Below are 14,166 nucleotides of genomic sequence, written 5' to 3'. Positions count from 1 at the left end.
ATCTTTTCTAAATTAACAAAGGGCTAATTTCAATTAAAGCAGAAATTCCCGCATCAAATTATTGTGTCTTCATATGTTTAAGTTGTGTAAAAGCCTGGAGGAGGGTGTGTGATGTGTGTCTGTGTGTGTCAGTGCTTCTCACTGTGTAATCTCCCATAACTGACTGCCTATAAAACAAAATCTCCCCCCAGTCCGACAGCTCCTACCCACATGCAGGAGTCTTCTGATAAACTGTAGCGAATCACAATTACTAAAATATGATGATCTTGTCATATGCTTTTGTATTTAATAATGTCCACAACACTTACTGAATACTGAGTTTATTGTCAGTCTTCTCAAAGGATTTATTTCTCCATCTTAGCCACTGTATCTTAGGAGGACATAAGCCAGTTGAGTTATACACTTACCTTACATGATGAAATATGATGAGGAAAGACTGGAAGAAACAATGCACCTTCGTAGTGTTTAATCAGTTCTGCCTGAACGTGGAGAAATGAATGAATGGGGGTGGGGATGGACCCCTAACTTCTATGAGGAAAGAGAAAACTAAGTAACCTCATTAGGAAAGTTTGCTTAATCCATTGTGGTTTTTGGGATGTTTTGTGTTCAACTGTATTATCGGTCTGAGTTTTGCTCTTAGACCTTTTATCTGGTTTCTTTTTATACAAGCTGTAAATTTGAGAGAGAGGCAAAGAGCTTGCGAATGGTACATATTTGATGTTTTCCTTGTGATGTGATGAAAGCATTGTAGAGGTTTACCTAAATAAAACTCCAGTAGTGACCCAGCTCCCTGTCTTTTGAGGATGTGGGTTGGTTAGCTAATCTTGATTTTGTGGAACAGCTGAGAATAAGAAGTGAGAAGGCTATTGTCTTTGTCCTGGGATTTCCAGTGGCCATGATCAAAAGCCTTTCTCGCAAAGTCACCCATGGGTTTGTAGAAATTCCACCCAGGGCTCCTAGCTGACTGAGTTAGAAAGCTTTGAAGACTGTGTAGCTTTTCTTAGGAAAATACCTTAAAACATAAAACATCTGCCAAGAGAGCTTTTTGTTTGCAAAGCTTCTTGAAGCACACCTTGGAATTTCCTTCCTTGGTGGTAGTGAGTTTTTGCAGTAAATGTGAAATAACCAGTAATGGTGTCACCTGATTTCAGCAGTTCAGAGGGATGTGAAGGTGCTCGAGAGACCAGGATTTCAAAGAGTTTCATTGTACCATAAAACTCTCATATAATTACAGGTTTTGCTTTTTTAACAACATACAGTAAAATAAGACACAGTAAGAACATGATCAAGCAAGGAATCATGTTCAGATGAGCATACAGTACAAAAAGTTAAACATTTAGAATTTTATTTTCCAAAACTCAAAGCCTGTACTCTAGGTTATTTGTTCCTCTCTTATTCTGTGGATCAGATCCTCACATTCTTTGTATTTTAAAGTGTTGAATTCCTGTCTACTGCTTTTTTATTCATGCAGAATTGCTGACAGAATTGTAAATTAAATTATTTTCTGGATGAGACATCAACTAGATCATTAACTAAATTCCTAGTGTAGAGCCAAACTGGCTGCCTTTGTAATGTTGATGGAATTGAAACAGGTGTGGTGGCAAAAATTTTTATGTGGAAAATCTTGATTACTTTAGTTAGCCATAACAGAGTAAGTCTGTTCGACTTTCAAGTCTAGAATGAATTTCCAGGATGTTAATCTGGAATAACAGTGGTAGTCTGAACAGATTCAGTGACAAGTAACTGGAGTCCTTTAATTATAGCCATTCTTCTCATTCATTTTCAAAGGCACACCTGAAGGAATAAAACGTCTCAAAGTACTAATGGAATTTAGGAAGGGATTTTTTTTCTCATTAGAAAGCACATTTTGGTTTTCTTACCAAAGCAACGTTTTTCTTAGAAAATGCTCATCTTTTCTAAAGTTCTGAAGAATATGAAGGACCTTAGTGAAGTAGCTTGATGGATGTTTAAGAAAACACTTTCCCAATAGAAGAGAAAACATGAAAAGAACATGCAGATTACCAGTTGGAAATGTAGTAAGTAGACAAGGGCACTAACATGCAAATAAGATAAAGGAGGTTAGAGAAGGGCTGTGAAAGACTTTGAAAATAATAAAATAAAGACATTGGAACATGCTGTCCAGAGAAGCTGCAGATGCCCCACACCTGAACGTGTTCAAGGCCAGGTTTGATGGGGCCCTGAGCAGCCTGGTCTAGTGGAAGGTGTCCTTGCCCATGGCACAGGTTTGAAACTAGATGACCTTTAAGGTCCCTTCCAACCCAAACCATTCTATGATGGCATGATTCTATAGAAAAATTAAGTTACTTATGTAAATGTGGAGATTTTTTCCAAATGTGTAGGTTAAGATAATGTTATCGAGGGTTGCAAGTCTGTGTGACAAACAAGATGACTGTGATGTTGACAGTACTTAAGATTAGTAGTAGTCTAGCAAGAAGGGCTGCAGAGGAACGGGAAAAAGTATACTGAGTGTTCAAAATTATTCTGGAGAATAATCACATCAGAAATGGATAAGGATTCTGGTCGACAGCATAGAAGAGGCAAGTCTGGAGCACAGAGTATCTATTCATAGGTGATAATTAAAATCAGTTTTGAGTGAGATTTCCCTTGTGCGTGGAGCATAAGAGAGTCAAGGACAGAGCTCCGTGGAATCCCCAGGTGAGGTGTAAAATGCAATTAACGGTGAACAGAAACATTTAAAACAAAAAGTAATTCCATAGACTTTAAGAAGAAATATAAGAAATGAGCAGTTTCTTTTTCATTTGAAGCCATGGCTATATGCAACATTGATGTTTCAGTTAGTGGTTTCTTTTGGATTCTTTACAATAGAATTGAATTCAAAAGTAGAAAAAACAGTATATGAGAGTACTTGAGTAAATGCTAGATGTTGAGTAAAAAGCCCTTCCATCTTCTGATGGACATTTTACATCTGCAGTTTGTATTGATTGGAAAGGATTGCCATTTTTTAAGTGATACACTGAATAGAATTAAATCTCTATTAAATAGGAAGAATTTTTGAAAAAATTGATATATTTACATGAAAAGTTACATTAAACCCCACAGACAGTTAAACATCGAAGAAGATTAATTTGGATTTTCAGGGCGATGTTGCCTAACACTTTTTCTTTGGAAAAAAGAAAAAAACAAAACATGCACACACGTACATACATTCATGAGAATGAAAAGTAGAAGACTGTATTTCTAGTCTCTTAACTGTATTCCTATTACTGTTAACATAGTTTCTTTTGGGTCAGATCATCTCACCTAATTTCATGGGTTACGCAGATGTCAGATAACAGAGGTGTCTGTCTACCTTGGAGCCATCCCTGACCCAGGCTTAGGTGCTCCCAGCAAAGGGTCTCTCCTTCTGGGGCAGAGTCTCACTGATGAGGTGCATCATGCTCCAGAAGCGCCTGTCTCCTGACTTGGAGAGGAGCCTCACTTGGACACATGTCTATATTGTACTTGTCAAAAAGACATCGACACAGCTATTAGCTTCTGCTACGTTTCACTAACCTAAATGATTACTCCTTACTGTCCCTTAAATACTTAGCTTAAAATATAGCTGAGCTTGCATTCATTTTATATGTATTTTTAATCAGCTATGCCTGCTGGCCAAGGCTTTTATTTGTCATAATTGATATCTGATGTTATGAGCTTTCTGAAATTAAAATAACCTGTTATAAAGTACTTGCTAAGAGAAGAAAGCTAAGGTGAATTTTAAAGCACAGAGAGAAGACGTTGAAGAACAGGGATTCACTGTCAAAGACATGCCAAAGAAAGCAATGCTTGAGTGTATTGAGCAAGGTCAGTAGGGAGGAGCTGAGTAGCTCTAGGCATGTTTATAACTAATTTTTGAAATACTACAAGTGTAACTCACATTATAAATAACCATATGTTCATTAAATAACTGAAGAAGGAAAATCTGGGAAAAGTTTGTCCAGACATTTATAACTTTTTTTAGGGCAGCTGATCTTTTCCATATGATTTTCAAACTGAGAAACTATTTTCTTCTCTTGAGGCTGCTCATTGTTGAGAGCTGCAATAAAGGAAAAGAGCAAAGTTATCATCCAAGCTTAAATGCAAAACATGAAAACATTTGGGATTTAAGCTGACTGTTTGTTGCTTGATATAGCTTTTACTTTATAGTGGAGGTCTGAAGCAAATCTTCACTGAAAACTTAGTTTAGCTTTTTTGTCCCAAAGTCCAAAGTGGTGGTTGAATGCCTGAACAGAATAAAGGAGAATATGCATTCTGCCTGCCAAAGTAAAGAGGAATTGTTCAGTACATATTATGCAATTCAACCTCATCATAAAGAATGTACTGTTTTTCTATTTCTAATTTCATATTCAGTCATAATATAGATGTAAATGAAAAAAGGATAACATTTATATGAAGAGTACAAAGCAAGTGAATTTATAAAGAAAGAGCAAGGGTAGTTCATAGTGGAAAAAAACTGGAATAGATACAGGTTACTCTGCAGACATTATTGTAAATGTCAAGTAGAGTTTGACAGCTGGTAAGTTGGAGACATAATTAAAAAAAATTCCATACATGTACTACAGACTGCCTTTTAGTGTGAAGAATTGGCACCCAGCGAAATAAGAAGGTGAGTGACATGTTGGGGATTAAGGCAGTTAAGTTGTAGTGGAATATGGAAGCAAACGAATAGACCGTCAAGACCAAGACAACCATAGTGATGGGACTGGTGTCATGTATTTGTTGATTCATGGTAGAGCAATCTACGCTAATTAAAGGAAGGTTCATCTCATGCGGTTTTTCATCCCAGGCAGAGCCTTTGTGATACAGAAAAGAGGAAAGTGTCAGAGGAAAACTTGTCTGGAGAGGCGAAGATTTCCGTTTAACAGACTGGTCTGTGTGAGAGTCTGTTTTGATGGAAACTGTTTGTAAACTGAGCTAAATTGTTAGACATTATGGTCAGTTAGGTTAAATAAAGGCAGTTAGGGGAAATCCAGTATTTAGCAAGAATTGGTATTTCTGTTAAACATAGTTTCTAAAGATTACTTTGGATTTAGACATCTCCTAAAGTCTTCATAGAAAATCAATTATATATATACTTGTGCTCTTCAAATATTACTTCTGTGTATATTTTTAGCTTCAGTTTAGATTACAAATGGAATGACACTTGGCTGTGACCCTACAGAAGGGGAGATCAGTTTGGCACTGCAAACTAATTCGGGAACTGAGCTATGCATTTATTTCTGTATCTTTGTCTTTAGTCTTTTGCTTGGATTTCTCTGGGTGTTTTCTTTATAGTTGTGCTCACCACTTTCATTTTTTAAGACATGCTTTTTAATCATCGTTCTGCAAGTCCAGCAGTACTGCCTGACACACTGCTTCCACTACAGACAATTGCTGCATCAGGAGAAGATTCTGCTGAATCACATGTCAACATGAATATCTTAAAAAGAAAATATTTGAATGTTCACTAGAAACAGAACAGATTTTTTTTTTTAGCAATTTAATATGAAATACAAAATCACAGCCTATAAGTCCTATGCAAAATTGGGAGCTGCTAACTCCCGAATTATTATATTTGCATTGATCTAATGAAAAAAATAGTCAGAGAGTATTTGCTACTGGAATTTTAGAGAAAGTCATTGACTCAATTGTGAGAAGACTAATTCCGGATCTGAATCTGGCCAATGTAGTAAACTTGCTTTTGGCAATTGTAGCCTTTCCAGCAGGGAAAGGGCTTTTCTTAATTTCTGCTTATCAATTTAGCGAACAGCTTAAAGATGAGAAACTGCTTGGGAGATTACTAGTTAGGAAAGCCCCTACTTTCTCCCAATGAGTTACTCAATTAGAAAACCAAGAAAGAGAGCATGAGATCTGTTACTTTTGAAATCTTGGAGGACATAGGGACCGGAAATACTCAGTTAATTTCTCTAGTTATAGATAATTTCTCTTGTATATATTGAATTGGTTCAAAATGCAAAACTGTTTTATTTAATGTCATGCATGTCTTACATAAACCTTTATTAACTGGTAAAGCGCTGTTTCAAAAGATCTTATTGTGTTTAAAACATGGAAATTTTTTCCTTCATTTTAATTGAAGTTTAATTTCCAGTTTTAAAAGAATATAACCTGATCTATAAGAAGGGGTCATTCATTATTTTCTAGCTAAATGGTGTGTAAAAAGAGGAAATGTAAGTTACCACATATGATTCCATAGATATGTATGTAACACAGCTTCATGGTAAGCAAATTGCAGTATTGAGTTGATGTAAAGATTGTATTTCAATATAGAGTAATCATTGTGTACTGAGAAGCTCAAAAAAAAAAAAACCACAGAAATAAATGGTTGTGTAGCTCCAGAATCTTTTTGGCTAAGATCCACAAAACATGTAGGGTGTTGGCTGAATTGAAGTGGGCAAGCTCTGGGATGGGGAGATAAGAGCAGCAAGGCCCCGTTTGCCCCCCTTCAGAAGGAGGTTAGACTGGGCTTAGAGCTACAGCCATGGCCATCCCTTCTGCCTTGGCTCCTTTCACGCCTGGGGTGCCCTGTCCCTTCTGCAAGTGCCTGCCACGGGCGATTCAGCAGCGTAGCTCTGGCACTGCTGTTCCTTCCTCTGGGAGCCAGAGGCTGGCCAGCCTTCCCTGAGGCTGAGCAGTTCCAGGGAAGGGACTGAAGAAACTAGAAAAGCCCAGGTTGGTTTGAAGTTGCTTTGTTGTTCTTTCTGTGATCCTTGAGTGTGGACAGTGTACTGTATGGAATATATTTTCTGGATCGTTTTGAGGGAGGTGCTAGTGGAAGCACACTTCCTAAAGCTTGAAGCAAATCTTGGTGAGACAAGAAAATTGAAATAAGGAATAAATTAGATATAAAACATGCAGATTCTTTTTATGTTACCACTAGGAAGGAGGGAAAATACTGTTTGGGGTTTTTTGCAAAACTGAATTTCAGCTAAATGCTTCAGAAAATATAATATTGAGAATAATCTGTTACTTTGTCATTTCCATTTTAGTTGCTGATTATTCCTCATTACTTAGAGTTGCTGTTGTTACGATGTGCATGGATTGAAGTTGAATTGGTGTGTTTTATAAATACACAGGTCTTTAAACTTGAAATACCAGAGGCCACCCACAACAGAAGAATGTGAAGTGTACATGAACTCTTCCACCGCTATGTCAGTGGCTTGATGGTGTCATTATCACTGTTTATTTATTTAACTACCTGAAATTCACTTGTTTGACTTTTCAGTTAATGTCTTGTTCCCCATAGGAAGTTTGAGGTGTTTCTAAATTCAATACTGGAGTATTTCATTAGAAAGGACTAGTTGTTGAGACTTGGGAACCGTGTCACCTTTTCTCTGTGTAGATCTGAGCATCAAGCATGGTGGCAGGACAGCATGGGGAAAATTCACACCCCTTCATGTGAATCTTTCATTTGTTGGTACTCTCAGCCTGGGGTTGCTCTTAATAGCCTATGGAGTCATTGCAGGACAAGAAAATAATGAAAAAAATGCATAACTTGTGGGCAGTTTTTAGAGATTCTAGAAAAATTCTCCTAACCTTTGGAAACATAAGTCTTCCTATATATTTTGCACTGAGCAGAATTCAGATAATAATTACTAAATGTCTTTTGTTTATATTTCTCTTTTGCAGTCATATGGTAATAGTTTCAGAAATGGTTTCATGCAGTCACATTTTCCCTATAAACTTAATACTTTAAATTTAATGTTGGTGCTGAGGGGTTTTTTTTTTTAATCCCAGAAACATGTGAAGACAGGGAATTCATAAAAGAATGGAAAGAGAAGTGACTGTTGGCTGCCATTATTATGGAACAAATCTCTGAGGTTAATTTTGATTCCCCCACACATCTGTATATATCTCATGTATTGACAAGTCTGTGTGCACATTTTAAGGCGTGTTGTAAAATACAGAAAATCAGGTTTCTGATTGAAAGAGGAGATCTCTTTCCATCTTGCCTTGTCCATCCTACCTTGTGCAATAGTTGCCTAAGCCTAATTCCCTCTTATGTGATATTGATTAACAGCCATGCTGAGTCTAGGACTGTCAGAAGGGCTAAAGGGTATTTAATTATTCAACTGGAATAAAGTGGAAGACAGTGCAGCAGCAGCAGCTGTAACATAAGACACTGGTACTAAATCTCCAAAATATAAGAATTGTTCAGTAATAGCCCAGTAATTCTGTCCTCCTTCCTGACTTGGGGGAAGTTCATAGAAGTCTAAACACTGAACGCTTGGAGAATGTGTCAGTGATGGGATTGTCATCAAGATCACTCCATACTTTTGGTATGTTCTTAGGCACAATGCCAAGTAATTATACTCACATGAAAAGAACACCATTTTACCAGAGGTACAATATTCCTAAAGATTTTCAAAAAGGAAGACATGCAAGAGCACTTTTCTGTTTATTTGTTTATGGGTCTATCACCTCTCCATGTATGTGAAGATTTCATGGTTGCTGCATACATGTGCGTGAAAATCCCCAGTTCTCATGGATAGCTTCAGTGTGCAAATTTATTGTGGAAGTATTTACACGTTTGTCTGGTTCAAAGGAGGGAGCTGAATGCTAGAATTTTTTTCATACTTAGAACAGGACATAGAAAAATTAAGGACACCATAGTATTCAAGTAACAGAGTTGAGATACCTAACTGTGATTTTAGCTGTTTTGTCCCATAACGTTCCAGTGAAACCTGCCACAAATATACAGCATTATTACACATTAATGTTCCTCTAAAGCATGTCCTGGTGTGTCTCAATACTGGAACCATGAGGAGGTCCCAGAGCTGTAGGCTGTTGGAGGCTGAGAGAATACCACTGTGTCTGTGCTTTGTTCATACATTCTTCATTAAGTATCTACTTTCGTCGTGGTTAAAGAAGAGATACTGGCTAAGTGGATGTCGTCAGTCTGGTTTTATGGTCTTTTAATTTTAAATATGTATTTTAAATAACTTTAAATATTGTGTATATTATGCAGAATTTTCATAAGACATGTAAATTGGAACACAAATGCCTTTTAGTATGAGATTCTAAGTTACATTTTGTCTGGACTGAACTGTAAGAAACAGCCTAATAGAATATGATTTCTTAAATCAGAAGGTATCAATAGCCTTGTTTGGACTTTTGCTAGCATGTTTTAGTGCAGGATCAGGAGCAATGGTAGCCTGTCCCAGAGCAGTATGTTTCTAACATCCAAGAGCTTAGATGTGATATCATTCATTTCTGTGATTTGCCAGTGAACACAAAAAACACCACTGTGCTGATGTTTAAAGGGTTTGGGCTTTATTTATGTCTGTTCATATTCTGTTTGCAATTATGGATGGATTTTTTTTTCCCTTGTTTGGGGGGGGAGTATGGTAGAAAAGATAGGAAAAGAGAATCCAGTAGCTAGTTCTCAGTTTTTAAAATGATTATTCCTATCTTCATTTTTAAAAACAGTCCTCCTTACAGATTAAGACTCACCAGAGCAGAATGAAGACGTCAGAAGGAAACAGGTGCTGTGCTTTCTTGTGAAACAGTTTGCTGCCCGGTCTTTCCACCTCAGGAGTAGATCTTCACATGTTTTATTCTCAATTGTGTTAATTTCTTGGAGGTTTTTGGGAATGTGCATAGAAGGCAGCTCTCCACACCAGGGATAAATCAGACCATATAGTCACAAGGCAGAGCGGAAAGGGAGTGAGTTTCTGGGAAAAATCAATTGTTGGTATGCTGAGTACAAATTAAAGGCAGCTTGTGACACTGTTTATTTAAGAGATGAACTTTACTGTGACTGGAGAATGGATCATGAACCTAAATAATGTCATTGTTTTATTCATTAAAGCTGGAGCAGTGAAGTAAATAGTGTTCTGGTAGCACAGCCTATGTCTGTGCACAATCTCTTCAGAATGAGATAAGGTAGTGCTGTTAGAAAAAAATAAATTATTTTAAATTAATTCTTTGTTTCTTCCACAGCTAGACCTTAATTAATTGGTACATGAACAGGATAGCACAGGCTGGTTGCTGCTCTAGAGTGGCTGATTATGTGTCCTGTCCTATGCCGTATAGTCCTTTAATATTTATACATGTCTGCATGGATATTTCTAAACTGATACTGGACCTACAGTCCAGGGTGTAACTCTGTCATTTCACAGGCATTGTCTGGTTGTAGAACAAGGTATATAAACCTCTACATTTCACTTGTATTGGATAGCGTTTTCAGAACAATGGTTAGAAAAAGTTTCTCAACAATATCAGTTATTTAGTAACAGTCACTAAATGCACAGTTGTGCTTGGTCCTATATATAAATTCCATATTATAATAGCAATACGTCTCCCAATGCTGTGCATTCAGTTTGATTATTATTGCATTTATTGAATGGTTAAGGTTACTCAGCCTTTGGCCTCGAGCTGTTGTAGCATGCCTCAGGTTGTAAGCAAATTGGATACAAATGCCCTGCTTGTCATGTCTTGCTGCTTAATTTATTCTTTGGAATAAGTTAGTCTCATAATAGGCAGACACATCACAAACCAAAAAAGTATTGGACAGAGATGAAATATTAGCCTTGTAAAGCCCTTCCCAATGTTGAGTCGCTTATCTTTCATAGAAAGTAATACATATGGAAATTAATGGTGTGCTTCTGCTTTAAAGAATGTTGCAGAATGTTTGGATCTGTCAGCAGATTCCTAATAAAGTGACCCTTCTCTAGCCCTGTGGTGGGTCTGCACTGTCATGTGATGATAATATTTGTGCCCCCTTTTCAGGGGGAGGAAGTGAAATGCATTGGTGGAGGGATGCCTGTACCCAAAAAGTTATCACCGGTGAATTAAAACATACTCATTACCTTTTTGGTAGTGACAGTCTGGAGTGCATTTTTAGGGTCACAGAGTCAATACAATGCAATTTTTATGGTGGTTTATTTTTAATGTGATATTTCTGAAAAGGTACACCAGTGCCTCCTTTGGAACAAAGATACTCTTTCCCTGTGAAAACAGGGAAAATTAGTTACATAATTTTGAATAGCTCACAAAAAGAGCAGCTCACAAAAAAAAATACAGGAGAAGAAAGAAGATCATTTAACTTCTGTGTAATGAAGAACTTCATTCTTCCAGATTATATATTGCAATGCACACAACAGAGAAATTACTCAGGGATCAACCATGGTTTACGTTGCTAGAGCCTTATAATAGTATTACTTAATGATAAATACCTCGATACATTGCTCTGCTCATATCAATTTTTATTATGTTACAGAATATCCTACTATTACTGCATGCATGACATCAGGTTTTAGAAAGAACTGTCATTTTGGATGGCTCAGTATTTATCTGTTGGCTCTTTAATGAGACTGTACACTATTATATCTTGCTATATTCAGTAAACCTAAAATGTATTTGTAGGTCTGTATAGGCATTTTCTATGGATGATGGATTCAATGTTACTAGAAAGGTGCTTTGATTTCTTTGATAAATTTTTAATACTTTATGCCCAGAATGGCAAAGTGTAGTTCTTACTATCTTTTGATGACAAGCCTGGACTACTAGAACATGCAGTCTAAATAAATACGGCAGTGTTGAGACCCTTCAAACCTAGTAGAAAATCTTTCAATTTAGTGATGAAAATGACTTTATGGAACTAATTTCCAGCCTTAAATGTGACATATATAATGCACTATTTTATTTGTTCCGTATTCCTTCACAAGTCCATCCTGTCTGCCTTTTGCACAAACAGTGTATTCAGGCTAGCTTGTGAGAATAAAAAGAAAGGATTTGTCACATGCAATCCTCTTTGTTTGGAACTCATGGTGGGTTTTAAGGACATCCACGGGTGTATGTGGAATGGTGACTTTCATACTTCGTTTTCCATATTGCGACCATTAGCAACCACAGATAAATTTAATCATACCACTCAAAGAATATGGAAAGCTGTACAGAATGCTAATAAAGTGAATCATGAATTTTTAAGCTCTCAGAGGATACTCTAAAAAGAAATTGATTAATCACTGTGCTAAAATAATATAACACCTTGAAATAGACTTTTACTTCAGTGACCATCATAAGATAGTGGTTTAGTATGAATACTGGAAGGCAGTAGTCTCCATAAAGTAGGTCTGGCTCAGTAATGAGTTTGCTGTTATGTTAATCACTTTAAAATCACTTAACATTTCTCTTGTGTTCATCTTCTGCTTAACTCGGTGCACATACACATGCATACGTAGCACATGAAACCCTTCCCTGAATTTGATGGAATTTTTGTTAGTTCATTCATTTGTGGCAAGAAAACGAGACCTTCTTTGTCTGCTCAGTAAGGAAGGTTGCTGTTGAGATGTTTCTCCAGACCTTACCACAGTTTTCTTTCTACCTAGGGGGAGAAACTAGTGTTCCACACTTTGATACAAAAGGCTTGTGTGGAGTTTTAGTGTATTACAGTACTAAGAACCATGGCATATCCCTACAGAAATCTTAGCACTGCAGCCAGCGGGCCCAGAAACACAAATATGGTTCTGCAGTACAGCCTCTGTCATGAAAGCTACTCCATCACTTAAGTAAATCTCGAGCCATCTTGCTGTGGAAAACTGGCGATTTATTCCTTTTTTTCTATTTTTTCCCCCTTTTTTTAACATTTTCACTCTGCAAAAAATGTACTGTAGGGAAAATGGTAACAAAGCAATTGGTAATTCTTTATGATAAATTGCGTAGAAGCAGCAGGATGCACTAGAGGCTTACTAGAACTACAGTTTAAAAATAAATTTCATATATGAACATAATATTTAAGGCTTCAAAACAGGTTAACATAATATGTGGCACTAAACATATTCAAAGAAATAAAGTATGAATGTAAAATAAATGCTGTGGCATCTTAATCCAAATTAGATTTCACAGACTATAGTGAGGTAGAATTGTGAACTCTGAGAGATTGGTTCCATTTGCTGTTAATGTTCAGCTCTCATGCACTGGATTTTCTGCCCTGAAAGAAAAATATGAGTTCTCTAGCATAATCCAGCTTTTCATTCTATTTTGCAGCCTTGTCTAAGCAGATGAATCTGATAACTCCTTAAATGGGAAATTTGCCAGGTGAGAGAAACCCAGAGGGCAACAAATGGGCAGTGATGACAGAATGTCTTGAATGCCGAGAATGTTGTTTTGATTCCACACTGTTTAAAAATATATTTGTCTAGTGGAAGGTAAAACGTTACACAGATAACACAGGAGATTTCCTAGGCATCTCACACACACACTCACGCACATGCACGCGTGCGCAAACACAGTATTTGTTTGGATTTTTTTTCTGTAGTCTTAACCCGGATAAATTAAATTACAAAAAAAAAAAAAGGCTGGGGGAGGAGGTAGGACACAAAGCAGTGAAATCAAAGCAACTCTGCCTTAAGGCTGCAGAGATTTCCTTATCTAATCCTGCTGTTTCTGGGTATTTCAAAACATATGGCTCACCTTTAGGGGCAGTCCCCAAACAGTGGGAGATGTTGCATCCCATCTGTGCTGCAGCAACTGGAGGTGCAATAACAAGGTGAATTGAGGACGCCGAGATGACTGTATTTAAACTCATTGCTGTTTTACTGAAGTGATGTTGTGGGGCACATTTAATTTGGTGGGTTTTTTCAGCTACCCTATGGATGTGCCTCACAAGTCTGAACACGGGTACTGCTGGAGGGGGTAATTGTTTTGAGGAAACCTGACAGTCTGAATCAAGAGTTAAAATTTTAGGATCAATCCTGGCAGCAGCTGGACTGGCTGAATAGGCTCCCATCCTCCACTGTCCACAACTGTTCAGTATTACTCCCATGAGACTTAGCTGATCATGTAGTCACTCTCTAACCTGATTTGTTCACTATACTATAGCTTAGTTTAAACACTTTTTAACACCAACTCTCTGAACTCTTTTAATAAGACTCATTTTGATATGAGCAATTATTCCTGAGATACTGAGGGACAGCAATATTCAGCAGGAATGTAAGGGAATAGTGATTACAAGAAACAAGGGAATGAGGCTACACGAGTGAAGCTTCACTCAGAATAAGAAGCTTGACAACAACCTGAAATTGCACACTACAGTGGATAGAATGAGGTATATAGCTAGACTTACAGCTACCATGATGAAAATGAACTTTTTAATACCTGTTCTCCAAAATTTCTAAGCTGAGCTTTTAAGTCTCCTAGCCTATG

General features: G+C 37.1%; 1 protein-coding gene across 4 annotated transcripts in view; it reads left to right on the top strand.

The window, feature by feature from the left end:
- The window catches only part of TBL1X (transducin beta like 1 X-linked), a 196,067-nt gene that overhangs the window by 81,121 nt on the left and 100,780 nt on the right, over nt 1-14,166 (top strand). Inside the window, exon 1 of one of the 4 annotated variants that reach the window (XM_032679468.1) lies at nt 6,673-6,690. The exons of the other annotated variants lie outside the window; for them this stretch is intronic. The gene's annotated coding sequence lies outside the window, so the exon portion shown is untranslated. Of the gene's footprint in view, nt 1-6,672; nt 6,691-14,166 lie in introns of those variants that run through there. 4 annotated transcript variants of the gene reach the window in all.

Source organism: Chiroxiphia lanceolata, chromosome 2 (genome assembly GCF_009829145.1).
Source record: "Chiroxiphia lanceolata isolate bChiLan1 chromosome 2, bChiLan1.pri, whole genome shotgun sequence".
Taxonomy (NCBI): Eukaryota; Metazoa; Chordata; class Aves; order Passeriformes; family Pipridae; genus Chiroxiphia; species Chiroxiphia lanceolata.
The sequence above is the reverse complement of the archived record's forward strand: the minus strand, read 5'-3'. Positions and strand labels throughout refer to the sequence as shown.